Raw genomic sequence first — 14,751 nt, forward strand, 5'->3', positions numbered from 1 at the left:
CACGATTAACATTTAAGGAAAGGAACGTGTAGGCTTGGGTCATTGATCATAGCTACGGTGGGATATACGGAACGTATTGAGCAGAATTAGGTAGACAGCTGAGCGTCAAGGTCTATTGCGGAGTACACAGATGAATCAGACATCGGGGGACCACAACCCCCATCATCACAACTTTTTTTCTTAGATTTCTTACGTGCCACCGCACGGTCAGGTTGTATACGATGTTTCTGTCGGCTGCGTGGCATGTGACATGGCGGCCTCAGCAGGCCGAGGTGTGGGAGGGGCTACAGGTACAGCCTCCGGCCCCTCAGAACAAGGGTCATGTACTGAAGGTCCAGTCACTAAGGTGGACGCATTCTGTGGAACTACCAATACAATGGGTGATTTTGGTTGCTAATTTCATTCTCCTCACGAGTTGTTGTAGGCGGCAAATTCGGGAAATTGTCGGCGTGTCAGAAGGGCTCTCTCCCTCTCCACATACAGGCAGCTCGAGAGGAGCGACTTCACGAGCAGGAGATATGCTGGATATACCGTCTTCGCCACTCACCGTACCACGGATCCGAGGTATCGTAGCATCGAGAGGAGCGGGTGGTACAATCGATGTGGAGGAGGTTGGGGCAGAAGGCACAGCCAAAGCCTCATCCTCACCATCTTGTTTGTCAGCGTTACGGGTTATGTCCTGGGGGCAATAGGATTCTGAACCTGTCGCGGAGATAAAGGCGGAAAATCAGTTACTCGATTATCAGAACTGACTTTTTGTTCTTCGTGGTCTGAAGCAAAAGCAGGTCCGATGTCGGGAGTGGAAGGAACAAGATCAGCAACCGTCAAGCTGCGACGCTGCATTAATGACGGCTTTAATGCAAAAACTCTCCGCGGGCAATAAGACCGAACGTGTCCGCTTTCATTACGTGGGAAGCAGGTTACCTCTTGACCAGTATACATGACACGAATGCGATAACCACACACTAGTAAATGTGATGGAATATTGAGCTTGACATGCATCTCCACGGAATGAATTCCACTGTAACACTGGAATCTGTGTTGAGTAGACCAACGTTCATGACGGACGTTTTTCACTTTACCATAAGGAGTCAAATGTCCTTTAGAAAGTTGTCATCAACCTCTGGCGGGAGGTTGAACACTCGAACAATGGCACAGTCAATTTCAGCATCTGCGAGTGGCACCATACTAACGGAATTATTGCGATGCTTGAACAAGACCTGAGAACCATGTCGTGACAGTAATCCTTCAACGTGGAGGGGATCCATAAATTTTACATAAAACACGTACTCGTCTGCGTCAAAATAAGCGGTGAGCATCTGATCCGAGTTCACATGAACTGTATGGACAAGCCAATCGTGGATTTCTAGAGACCGGGGCTGCACATGTCACGTTCTTTTACCGAAAGTGAAGCTCACAGTACTTTTTCGTGTAATACACGTAGAAACTATGGTAGCCATAACGGAGCGGCCGACGCCGCTGCAAGTAGACGAACACAGACAGACAGTAGGTCGAGCGGAGGCGCTACGGCTCACTCGGCAGGTAGAACAATACTAACGAGGAAAACTCCACATAAGCGACGCTGACGCAAGTGAAATAAACAAGAACCTTCCCACGAAACTGCCACTAGACAGTTGGTATGATGAATGGCAGCTAGCTCCAAATGCTGGAAAACGTAAATTAATGCGGATGACCAGGAAGAACATACTTGTAACATACTGTTAACAACTTTAGTAGTGTCTTGCTTGACACAGTCAAGTAGTTTAAATATCTGAACGTAACATTGCAAAGCGATATGAAATGGAACGAGCATGTGAAAACTGTAGTGGGGAAGGCAAATGGTCGGCTTCTGTTTATTGGGAGAATTGTAAGAAAGAGTAGTTCACCTGTAAAGGAGACCTCAAATAGGACGCTGGTGCTTCCTATTCTTGAGTATTGCTCGAGTGTTTGAAAACTGCACTAGGTCCGACTGAAGGAAGACATTGCAGCAATTGAGAGGAGGGCTGCTAGATTTGTTACCGGTGGCTTCGAACAACACGTTAGTGCTATGGGGATGTTTCGGGAACTTTAACGGGAATACCTGCAGGGAAGGTGACGTTCTTTTCGAGAAACACTATTGAGAAAATTTAGAGAACCGGCATTTGAAGCTGACTGCCAAACGATTCAACTGTTGTGCATCTTCATATTTTCGAGGCGCAAATACTGATCGGTAAAATTTCCGGCGTGCAGCCGCATAAATTTCACTTCATCTTCTGATATTTCAGCTGAATACCGTCCAGCCATCTTCAGAGTGAGCCGAGGTGACTGACGATCCAGCGCTTGCTCCGTCCATTTCAAGCCGTTGACCGCACCACTGGCGCCTTGTGTATCTGTGGCCACAGGTATATATCTGCATTATATGTTAAGAAGGTAACGCATAGCTTAATAATCTGTATATTTACTTTTTAGTAATATTTTCCATTGGCTGGTAACAAGAGAAAAACACCGTGAACTGAAGGTACAATGCTACTGGAGGGTTTTAGAATCGATAACCATCTGCTGCTTTCAGCTGCAAAGAAAGCAACGGCGAACGGGGAACTAGATTCGATATTTTACCATAAAAGGCTCTTCATACCCCAGCTACTAGCCAATATCCAGTAAATGTTCAGACCATTCTCAACCTGATACCGAAATGATACGTCCGTGTGCCTAGCAGACGAAGGTAGTTGGGCGACAAAGACTCGACGCAGTTGTTTCTAATCTGATACGGCAGAACATGACTCCTTTGATTTTATCAACACAAGTGTTCGAGTACCATTTGCCTGCAAAAGCCGTATTATTCAACGAGTCTGATCGTCTACAATGAGTTGACACGTGGCATGGATCCGTTATAGTCGGCCGTGTATTTGCAGTGGCAGCAACCCCCTGAGCAAGCTTCATCACGCGAAACGAACTGCTGGATATGTTCGAAACCGTTAAACGCTCAATTCTAAGAACTGCGAAACTCTTAGATCATGCAGATATGTTCATGAACGACGTTGGAAATAATCGGTGAGACGAGGCACTTACCATAGACGGGAAAAAGCACCTCCAACAGACCATGACTAAGAAGGAATGAAAGACTGTGAAACATCGTCCCGGCATTTTTGAATGAGGAGCTGCTCTCGGCATTGCAGTCTGTCTACTGCGAGCGTTTACTCTCTCCGCGCTCCTCCCAACGCCAAGTTAATTTTTTCAGGGTTTGTAAGCAGATACCTCTCCAACCAGCCCGTTTTCTGGCAACGGTCTTCCAATCTTCTTTTCCCATTTGTTCGTTAGGTATTACATGTCGCATAAAACACTAAACGATTCTTTTACTGAAATAATGCCGAACAATTTAGTTGTCAGGATTTGTGTACAATAATAGGTAGCAGAATTTCTTAAATTCATCTCCTTCGTTATCACTACTCCTGATGTTAAACTTGTTCCAGTCCTCATTTCTGCTAAATCTAATTGCTTTCGCCTTTCTTCGATTTAATCTCGGTCCACATTCTGCACCCATTAGACTGCCCATTACATTCAACAGTTCTGCAGTTCTTCTTCACTTTCACTGATGGTAACGCATTTTTTTTCTCTCGTAGCATTTCACTCAGTTTTTCAGGCAACCAATTTTGAAATAGAAATTTGTTCATGGAGTACAAGGAGTTGTCCAGGAGAAGTGATCTGTTAGATTTAAAACTTGCTTTGCTACCTGTCAGACCTTTGTGTTATTGGGAAAGTGATCCAAAATGTTTGTTGCTGCATGTTGAACTACTTTCTGAGCCACTGAGGGCTTTAATTAGGAACAATAAAGGTCATATTTTCCTACAGTATTATAGGTATGGACATCACTGTTCTTCTGAAATTGTGATGGATGTTCTAATTGGTGAGTTATCCCAGAAAATTATCCCGTAAGACATTATTTGGTGGAAATATGTAAAATATATCAGGAGGTTGATTCGTTTATTTCTAGCTATTATACGAAGAGCAAAAGTAACTGAACCTAATAGTTTGAGAAGCTCACTAATAAGGTTCTTCCAGTTCAAATTTTCATTAGTATGTACACCCAGGGATTTGGAGGATTCTATCCTGTTTACTGACACCTGCACATGTGCTACAGCAGTTAATGGTATGACTCTATTTGTTGAACAGAGCTAAAAATAGTGTTTTTTTTCTTTACATGGAGATTCTATTTTCAGAGAACAACTGTATAATTCTTCGAAAAACATAATCAACAATTTTCTTTTTGGATCCTCTTCTTTTCGTGTCTTTCGTATCATAACCATATCAATAATACACAGCCGAGCTGCAAATGCTATTGACGATACGTCTTCTTAACTTTGCTCCAGTATAATAAATCTTGGGAAGATGTCACGTTAGAACACTGCGAACCGAGCCCGATTGGCGGAGTTTTGTACTCAGCGACGAATTTAGTTTACGAGCAGCCAGGGATGAGAATCCCATCCCCGTACAGAAGTACTTTCTGGCAACCAACAAGTAAAAAGACTACCTCTCTAGTATCAGTTCGCCCAAAAACCTTTTGTCGAAGTAGAGTGTTCATCGCAAGGACTATAAAAATCCGCTCCTCCAGTGAGGAGATTCAGCAGCTAGTAATCTTTCTGGTTCCAGTTTCGCTCTGCACGACATTTTTCCGCTCAGGAAATACTCGATTCCATACAGCTGCTACGTCCATAGACATATTGCAGTCCAGTGGCACTATCGCCCATAGCATCTCCTAACATCACATTCAAATAACACGTTTAAACATTTGTCGCGACGCACGGAATACACTGTTGTCAGGAGATATCCGTGATCTTTGTACGGCAATTCAAGCCACATACACAATCACCGAAGGTGGTCAAATGCCTGAATACCTACAGTGGAAGAAAAGGCAATAATTTCCAGTATTTAACAAAAGGGTGTATTCGCTTTTATCGTCATTTTTTCTAAGAATGTGCATTAGAGCAAGTGGAATCGGTCTCATCAAGCTCCTATTGGCAAGCTCTAACTTAAACATTTTTGGCGTATTCTGTATTCGAAGCAACTGGTTGACATCGAAAAGAAATAGAACAAATGTCCAACTCGATTAATAGGTTGACGGCTTCAGTGAATCCATCACTATCAGCCTTTTTCTTAAAAATCATCGTGGTCCACTACCAAAATGGCGGTAGAAAAGAAATGGTAGCATTACAAAAATTTCAAAAATGTACATGAACAAATGAAATAAAAACTTACCATCAGTCACTAAGCAATACCTTTGACCTTACAAGCAGCACGAGCCTATTAGATCGTAATATCTTGCTCATTATATGCGTCATGCTGTTGATAAGATTCCTTCATTTTTCCAAGCGTCGTTCTTTTTTTAGTACTACCGGGTCATTTACTTCGTTATTTTGCTCTGGTCCGTAGCTGAAATGCCGTTCACACGCTACTGTGGAAGTTCTGTATGCAGACCTTGCCGGTTATCGTGTACACGACCTTGTTACCACATTGTAGTCCAGTGTACCGTGTTAAATGTTTCACTTGCGCACCATCTACCATGGGGTACGGATTGTGATCCTGTTGGTGGCTATCAGATTGTCGGATAGGAAGACTCTTTTCAAATTATTCGAGTGGGCTGTTTATTTTGAGACGTGTGAAGACTGCTTCTTCTGTCTGTTTCATGGTTATGTTTACGGATAAACGAGTTCTGATATTAATCATTCCTAGACTATCACCCACAAAGTCAACACTTTTATTTGCACCTTCCTTATCTATGTAAATGTTACAGGAAATATCAAAATTTGTCACTCCCTTCAAATTCTTTAAAGGCACTTAATTCATGACGCTTTGTGGTACTGACTGCTTCATCGTACGGATATCTCGTTCAAATTCCTCAAGTTTCCACTCCTTACCTACTCAAAACATCTTCGCCTGTCCTGGCGCTTCCATAGACTCAAATCTCAACACTTGGCTTGGTCGGCTTTCCTTGACATTCCATGCCTGCTTCCTAGCCTGTGTATGCCAGTGGGCTTGCTAAAAAATAGTCTCTGCATCTTTCATGAGAAAACCCTTAATTTTTTAAAAACAAGACATACTTCGTTAACATTCTGCATCTTTATTCTTAATGTCTACATATTTATTTTTCAATATAGTCAGTCTGGTGACAAACACGTTCCTCTTAACCAGACCAGGTTGTTGACATCGTCAGTGTAGAAGTTATGACGTCGTTGACGGAGCCACAAGGTCACCTCTCCTTGCACCGCTTCATCACTATCAAAGGGAAGACCTTGGAGGTGTCCTTTAAGTTTTGGCAACAGATGAAAATCGGATGGTGGATGAGAGGGAACCCAAGGCGTTGGATTGTTACAAGCGTCGTAGCGCTCGTGTGTGGTATGGCATTGTCATGCTGAAGAAGCTGTCATTCTTCTATTGATTTCGATTGGAAGCATGTTTCCTGCTGTTAGAAACTCGATCACTGTACGCTGATTCTCATGCAGTGACCTAATTACGTCACACACGCTACAATTCGGAGCCTTCTAGGTGCAGAGGGTTGTAGCCTGCGTGAGTAAAGCGGGAAAGTCGACCAAGTAATATGCACGACGATTAGTATCTTAACCGATAGTCAGAACAAAAAATTCCGGGCCATTACTTTGCATAACGCTTCGTAAGTTCCACCTTTTTAATAGCCACATTTTCTAGGGTAATTTTAACCACCTCTCCCTTGCCAGGCCATGAAATCGTTCCAGCAATCCACACATCCTACACCTGCGGCGTACACAGATCGTCCCAATTACTGTAACAGTATCCAATCCATCGTTTCTGCTTAGCTATTCAGCTGCAAACTCCGAAATCCTTTCCTTCAGTTATTTCTTATGTACGCATTTAAATGAGTGTCCTTGTTAAATATTTTACAATCCTCCATCCGTGATCAAATACATTACCAACGAAGTAATGGTAGGAGATCTGATTATGGCCATCCCGCAGACAGACAATAACTGGCATAACAGGTTTTTATTTAAGTCGTAATTATTCTCTAGTCTTCTCCAGGAGACGAAGCATAAGTGGCAAATATGTAAACACAATTAAATTTCATTTAATATGAGTGGAAGAAAATACTCAACTTGTCTTCTTAGCTTAATGGATGACTATTATGACGAAGATGAGATGAGGAACGGTTTCACATAAAATTTGCAGTAAGTGATGAGACTGTACCTATATCCGACATCTCTAGCCAAACGTTTGGTCATTTAGTACGTCAAGAAGTACTTCCCGTTTCTCGTTTTGGTCGTATTCGTTCCAAGCCTCCGCCACAGCAACAAATCTTCCATAGCTTATTCTAGCCATTAGTGTATTTTCTGGCCACGAAAGGATGGTGAACGGCTGTGACAGATGATGCGGGGAAACTCCCCACTGCGCCCTGGCCATCCGTAACTCTGGCGTACCGTTTTGTTGAGCGGCAAACTCATAGTAGGCAAGTTAGGAAAAAAAAAAACAGCACTGATTGTTTATTCAGCGCTGGCTGAATGTTCGCCATTCCATTAACAGGTCTGTCTTAAAATATTGGACAGTTATGCAAATGAAGCGTTTCCTAAGGCGAGGGTCCCGCGGACGTAAACAGCGCCGGCGAGTCACCCGGTCATCGTGTCGGTTTCTCGCACTTCGCCACGAGCGGCCGTGATGGACGGCGTCGGTAAACTAGCGGGGCGGCTGACAGCCGCGCCTTTTTTGAGGCTCCGCCGGCTGGCTGTGTAGCGGGCCGCTCCACCTGCCGTGTACGGCGGCCGCGGGTGCGGAGCAAAGAGCGTGGCTAGTGTCCAGCCAGAGACCACCGCAAGTGCAAACACCATGAGTGCTGCACCAGCGGAAAGAGAAAAGAACTACCAAAAACATGACGTAGTATTATCACACCTAACGAGGAGAACACACGAGTGCCATAGCCCGAATTCCCAGAAACTTCGCTCTGTGGAAGAGGCTTCAAAATAAGCTCTCGTCTTCTAGGTAGATACTCGCCTGTTTCTAGGTACTTCAGGTGCCTTTTACCGCTCTTTGTCCTCATATGAGATGGTGTCGTGGCTTCTCGCTATTGGGTGCTGAGTTCTAAACACGATTATTACTTTTATTTTAGTTTTTCGTTTATAAACCAACGCCTGTAGAAAATTAGTAAACGAATGTCTTCCATTATGTGCTGATATAACGTTGTCCTTATTTGTCAACTAAGTGCATCTCAGAGGTATGAATTTAAAAAAGAGAAAAAGTTAGAAAATTGTTTGAAATCGTTTTCTATGAAATTCCTGTAGTGTAGCTCGAACAATCCACGGGTATACTGCAGGTTCATAGCGTCCAACGGGCACAATACCTCGGCGATCAGACATGTCGCCATCGTCACGTGTTCTAACGAACTGAGAGCCAGTTCGTCAGCGCACCTGACGATGGTGACATGTCTGATCGCAGAAATATTGTGCCCGTTGGACACTATGAACCGGCAGTATACCCGTGGACTGTTCGAGCAACAAAAACGCCGGGAGAAACTGAAGAATCGAGGTGCTTTATACGCCTTTCACCGAGGCAGCGCACGATTCGAAGCGGTGGCACAGTGGCTAGCGTCGCGGTACCACGCCTCCCCCCCCCCCCCTGCCCCCCCTCCAAATCCCGTGTTCGAAACCCGCCTATTATTTTACCCAAGTCTGCAGAAAATTAGCACTCGAATGTTTACCAATATAAAATGAAAAAAACGTTGTTCTTTTCGCTTGTTCCATAGATTATGAATACGACATTTCGTAATGATGTGGAACGTCTCACTTTAATATAAGTTTTCCTTACACAAAATAGTTTTTTTTTGTACAGTTACTGCTTCATATCTAAGAATTCATCTATTGGGTAGAAGGAGTTGTCATTCAGAAATTCTTTTAATTTGCTTTTAAATGTTGGTTGGCTATCTGTCAGACCTTTAATACTATTTGGCAAATGACAAAAGATTTTTGTGACAGTATAATTCACCCCATTCTGTGCCAAAGTGAGATTTAATTCGGAGTAGTGAAAATCATCCTTTCTTCTAGTGTTGTAGCTATGCACTTAGCTGTTATTTTTGAATTGGGATGGTTTATTAATGACAAATTTCGTAAGTGAATGTATGTATTTGGAAGGTACTGTGAATACCTCGAGTTCCTTAAATAAATGTCTGCAAGGTGATCTTGGTCGGGCTGCAGCTATTATTCTGATTACACTCTTTTGTACAATGAATACTTTCTCTCTTAACGACGAATTACTCCAAAATATGGTGCCATACGAAAGCAGTGAATGAAAATAGGCATAGTAGGCTAATTTAATGATACGTTTATCACCAAAATTTGCAATAACCCTAATACCATAAGTAGCTGAATCTAACCGTTTCAACAGGTCATCGATGTGTTTCTGCCAATTCAATTTCTGATCAATGCACATACCCAAAATTTTCGACTATTCTGCCTTAGCAACAGACTTCTCTCCACAGTCCATAATTATCAATGGTGTAATGCCATTTACTGTACAGCATTGTATAAACTGTGTTTTCTCAAAATTGTATGTCTGGTAAATCAGTTTGAAAAATAAATGAATGACAAAATTACTTGAACTTTTTAGGTGAAATTCCTGTTGAGTCTCTTTATTCCTAATCACCTGCATGCATTAGTTTTTTTCTAAAGTGATCCCTTACGCGTGATCTGCTGCGAAGTTGTTGCGAACGCACGAAATCTTCAACAGCGTTAACGACGTTTCTTTCCCGAGTGAGATTCATACGAAGAAGTGTCACTGTGGCGAGCCTACCTTCGCGCGTTGCTGGTGGGGTTTGGAATTTTTGTGTTTCAAATGTTTCTACAATAGGTATCATCCAGGAATTGCAGGAAGCCTTCCTGAAGAATAAACATAAGAAAAAATATGAGTATTAGTATAAGAATTACTCTAAGAAGGAAACATAAGAATATCCGAAGTTAAAAAGACTGTAAGCCCTGAAAATACCGCGCAGACGTACGCCGAGGTGACAAAAACCATGGTATACTTCCTAACACCGCGAAAGTGTTTCCGGTGTAAGATTCTATGCCCGAACTGACTCCACGATTACGTCCCAAAAAACTTCGAAGGGAACCATGTCGCATGATCTGGGTGGCAAAATCATTCGTTCGAACTATCCAGAATATTTTCACTCGGCGCACTGTCATCTATAAAAAAATCCATAGTAATTTCGGAACCTGAAGTCCATATTAGCTGTAAATGTTCCCCATGTGTGTGAACATAACCATTTCTCGTCAGTGATCGGTTTAATTATACCAGAAGACCCAGTTCCGTGTCATGAACACACAGCCCACACCGCCGGCAGCTGTGGGCGAGCGTTTCTAGGCGCTACAGTCTGGAACCGCGCGACCGCTACGGTCACAGGTTCGAATCCTGCCTCGGGCATGGATGTGTGTAATGTCTTTAGGTTAGGTAGGTTTAAGTAGTTCTAAGTTCTAGCAGACTGATGATCTGAGAAGTTAAGTCCCATAGCGCTCAGAGCCATCTCCTTTGCCACAAGAATTTTTGGATATGGGCAGGAAACTATAGTCTTATATCACAAACCTTTTATAGTTTCCGCTCTCTCTTTAATGTGTTCAGACGTACATGATGGGCCGCCCAGACCAGTGCAGTGCAAGAAGCGGTTAATTGCAAACCTGGAAAGAGCGTGGGAGATCTGCGTCTGTTGGCAGATAATAGAACGAATTCCCACGCTGAGGCCAGGGCCGAACTCATTAAAACCGGTTGCTTATTATTGTTGACACTGTCGTTCACCGAAATGTGCTATTAGGTTGTCTCAGTTTCCTTTGAGAGCTGCATTGAAAAAGACGTTTATTCTCTCGTAATTTACAAAGGTCGTAAGTTACTGCCTTCACTTTTTTCTTTATTTCTGGTCTGAGCGAAAAGACAACGCTTTTCGTACGTGAAGAAAAGAAATACGACTTTCACGAGAACAGAGGTCTTACAGATTTTGCTATAATTTGTGGGAACGTGAGTTATCCGGACCTAAGTGAGTAAGGAAGTTTTTTCTTTTTTGCGGATTCTTTGAAGTGTAATTGCAGCAGTTGCAATGTCGCCCGCGAGACGTTTGTTTTATTTTTGCTTGGAATCCGATCCAGCTGGACCTTAGAGCGTCGTCGTTTAGATTACATCGTAAATGAAGAGGAATGCTCCGTAACAGGTCTTGACATGTTTACTGTTGACTAGAATTTAAAAAAAAACGAAAATTTATTGTCTTGAAAAGTAATAAGTATGAAATTCCTCAACGAATAGCTCCTTTTAATCCTGCTTCTGCTAGAGTCATCATTATCTGGAGTTAACTCAAAGCTAACAAACAGGTTGTAACTGGTATAAGTACAAATATTTCTATTGGTGACAGAACAGTAACTGAAGAATAGTAGATCAGTGTTTACGTCATTTGTAGACTATTAATTATAGACATTACAAATGATATGTTTATAGGTTGGTTAGTGCCTCCAAGTGCACGCGGAAAGAGCAAACCATTAATGCTAATTTTCCCCTGAGCAGCAGGACAGGTGTAGAAGCGTTGACGTGTGGGCGCAAAACGGTTAGTCTGTATTGACAAGTGTAGTCCACTTCGTGGCAGTACGGCCGTGCCGGAAACATCAGGTCGTAAGATATGTGACATGTTTGTGGGAAGACTGACTGACACAGATAAGAAACAACCAGCGCACTGATGTGTGAACATGTTATTATACCACATATAAAAATATCTGGACTTACATCCGTTACACCTTATACATTTGAGAAGTTATTAGAGAAAGTTCAGCTTACTGATAAATAATTCTCGAAGTTGTCAAATGACAAATCTATTAAAATAGTCCCAATCCAAGGTTTTTGTTGGCTTTCCCTTGGTTATCAGACGAATGCCAGAACTGAAAGTTTCATCTCAGTTATTCCCAATTGGGATTCCATCCAACTAGATCATATAGCTGAAAAGAACCTACGGTCTTCAGGCCAATTTATTACAAAAGAAGAAAGAACCTGTACATAAACTGCTCGAATACAAGCAATAAGTTGCTGACATTTATGCGTAATTTCTGTCAAAACCATCCTGTCTGAAATAGTGTGACATGGACACGTAGTTTTTTTCTCAGAATTTCCTTTTTTTCTTTCTTTATAGAGAGAGTGACTAAAAATTTATTTCATTCAGTTTTATCTATCATTGAGCTTTGCACCAAGGCAAAGTTCAGGGATTAATATTGTTATTACAACGAAATATCAAGACAAAAAGAGACAGATTAAGATGGCTTTGCACTATATCATAGTAACTATACTTTTAAAAATCAATTAAAGAAATAATGTCTTAAAACTCTGAGTTGTGTGGGTTGCACTACACCAACCGCAATGAATTAAGAAACTAATTTATCATGTTACAATAGTCTTAGCTGAAGTACACTGCTTGGACAATACGATTTTTTAAGAAACCGCCTAAATTTTATATGCAACAGCAGGACTGCTATATTGCTACTCTCTCTGGAGTTTTGCACTCGGAGAAGTATGCTAACAGCAGTTGTTTTCTTTACAACTGGTTGCCTATACTGTTTGTATTAAAGTCTATAAAAGAAGGTAAAAAATAAAGTAAAATTGCAACATTATATGATTTCCCTGCCACAATCAAGCTCTTTCAATCAAATAAGTTTGAAATACGCTGCCAGGTTCGCTAGTTGGGAGGATCTTTCGGCTGTTGAGGCATTTCAGCTGCTTGGAATCAACTGATCACAAACAAAATAATACAAGTTTTTATTAGCCACGTCATGTCCTAGCTGAATTATTTTCTGCATTTTGTCACGACGCAAATTGATCCACGTGTATAACAGCCGAAAAGTATCTCGTGTTAAAGACCGCTTGTAATTTTCCAGAATTTGTTACAATTTTCAGAGTCGTAGTTCAAAGGTTGAGAGTCATAATGACCTAGCTACTAAACGCTAGATTACGGGAAAATAAGTTTTACAATAGTAGAAATCTTTTACTGTTACCATGTAAGCTTACTTTGCTGATAATCGAGGTACCTCATGGTACTCAGAGTGTGTTTGTACTAATTTATCTGTTTCCCAAATTTAACGTTAAGACAGTGATGGAGCACATACGTCAACATGGCGAAATTTGTAGGTACGTCGTCACGGCTCTAAAACCCCGTGTCATGCTGGTAGTTTATTTTCTGAAGGTTAGGTTGGCAATTTGGAAAGTAATGCATGACAGTAAATAAACACTCTCTCCCCACTCTCTCTAGAGAAATTCTTCCAATCCATATGTGGCAAACAGCAAACCAGTGTTTAACAGCATTGGTTAAAAACAGCCTTGGTTGCTATTTTAATTTTTTTATTTTTCATCGACGGGTTTCGACTTATTTAGGCATCTTCAGGTTATCTACATAGAAGAATCGGGATCGCGTTGTGCAGACTTGAACAACCTGTAACCATCTATAAACAGATCACGTATTGAAAGAGCAAATACCTTAATTTGGTATTTCTTAGATGAATCCTTCAGTCAGTGTAGCCCCTGTGAACGGGAACGCGTTATGCAGATCTTGGTGCCTGTCGCGTCCATCTAGAAAAGGTAATGATTTTACTATTTTATATTTCTAGTTTTTACTGAGGATAACGAAGGCGATGTTGGCCTGATATATTCGACGATGCCCTTTGGCTACACAGACTAAAGGATTCTTGTAAGAAATACCAAATTAAGGTATTTGCTCTTTCAATAGGTGATCTGTTTTCTATGTAGATAACCTGAAGTTGCCTAAATAAGGCGAAACGCGTCGTTGAAAAATAAAAAAACAAGAAGTGCAACCAAGACTGTTTTTAAGCAATACTCTCTCTAAAATGATTTTTGTTTTTTGAGTGGTGCCCCTTCCATTTGTACACCTCCACCCCCTATTGTAAGTCCGTGCTTGCACACGGTACCTTGACGAGATTTCCTCAAGAGAGGCAGTGTCCGAGGCCTCGTCTCCTTAGCTATCGGGTTCATTAAACGGAGCGCTACAGCTGCAACCCTTGAGTACGTCCCGCTATTATTGCAGCGCGCCGAGAGGCAATTTCCCCGAATAAACGCGAGAACGGTGTCAGGCGGCCCCCCTCAAAACCGGCAGGCGGCTTGTTAAAATGTTAATTTGGCGAAACGGCGCGATCCGGTGCCGATGCGGCCGCGTCTGCGGCGGCGTCGGCAGCGGCCGCTGCGGCGCGCCTTGCTGCTTGTTTTTTAACGAGCACAAATTGGCTCCATTACTGGAAACGGCCGGGCCGTGTGAGGCGCAGCGCGGCGCTGCGTTATTGTTCGCGGCTGAGGGGGACCCCCGCGGCGCGGTCACCTTTGTCCGACACATTCCCCGACGCTCCAACAAATTCCCGCTGTCAGTGGCGAGCGTTGATTTATGGCGGCCGTGCCCCCGGGGCTAAACTCTTCTGCTGCCCCACCTGCGCCTGCGCCTGCGCCCGACCCGGCGACCGCGCCCCCTGCCGCCCGCACACGACACCCGCCATTCTCCCACCACTCGAGGCGCTTTTGTCACCTTGTCAACGGCGCGACTGCCACCTGCAACTCTGCGTTTACCACGCGACCGGCTTCTGACCCTTGTTAGAAACTGCAAGCGGTCAGCCTCCCACCTCATACATTCTCACCTGTTGCGACACGAGGAAGCTTCTCATGCTCTCCACACATATCTGAGCTGCTGTCGGGAGGAAGTGCTGACGGTGATGTTACTGGGGTCATCATCAGTCACCTGAC

The 14,751-nt window shown here is 42.9% G+C and overlaps 1 protein-coding gene across 4 annotated transcripts in view; it reads left to right on the plus strand.

The window, feature by feature from the left end:
• Positions 1–14,751, plus strand: part of LOC126272409 (forkhead box protein B2-like) — a 637,167-nt gene that overhangs the window by 527,443 nt on the left and 94,973 nt on the right. Inside the window, exon 6 of one of the 4 annotated variants that reach the window (XM_049975238.1) lies at positions 2,265–2,293. The exons of the other annotated variants lie outside the window; for them this stretch is intronic. The gene's annotated coding sequence lies outside the window, so the exon portion shown is untranslated. Of the gene's footprint in view, positions 1–2,264; positions 2,294–14,751 lie in introns of those variants that run through there. 4 annotated transcript variants of the gene reach the window in all.

The sequence above is a fragment of the Schistocerca gregaria genome, chromosome 5 (assembly GCF_023897955.1).
Source record: "Schistocerca gregaria isolate iqSchGreg1 chromosome 5, iqSchGreg1.2, whole genome shotgun sequence".
Lineage (NCBI taxonomy): Eukaryota > Metazoa > Arthropoda > Insecta > Orthoptera > Acrididae > Schistocerca > Schistocerca gregaria.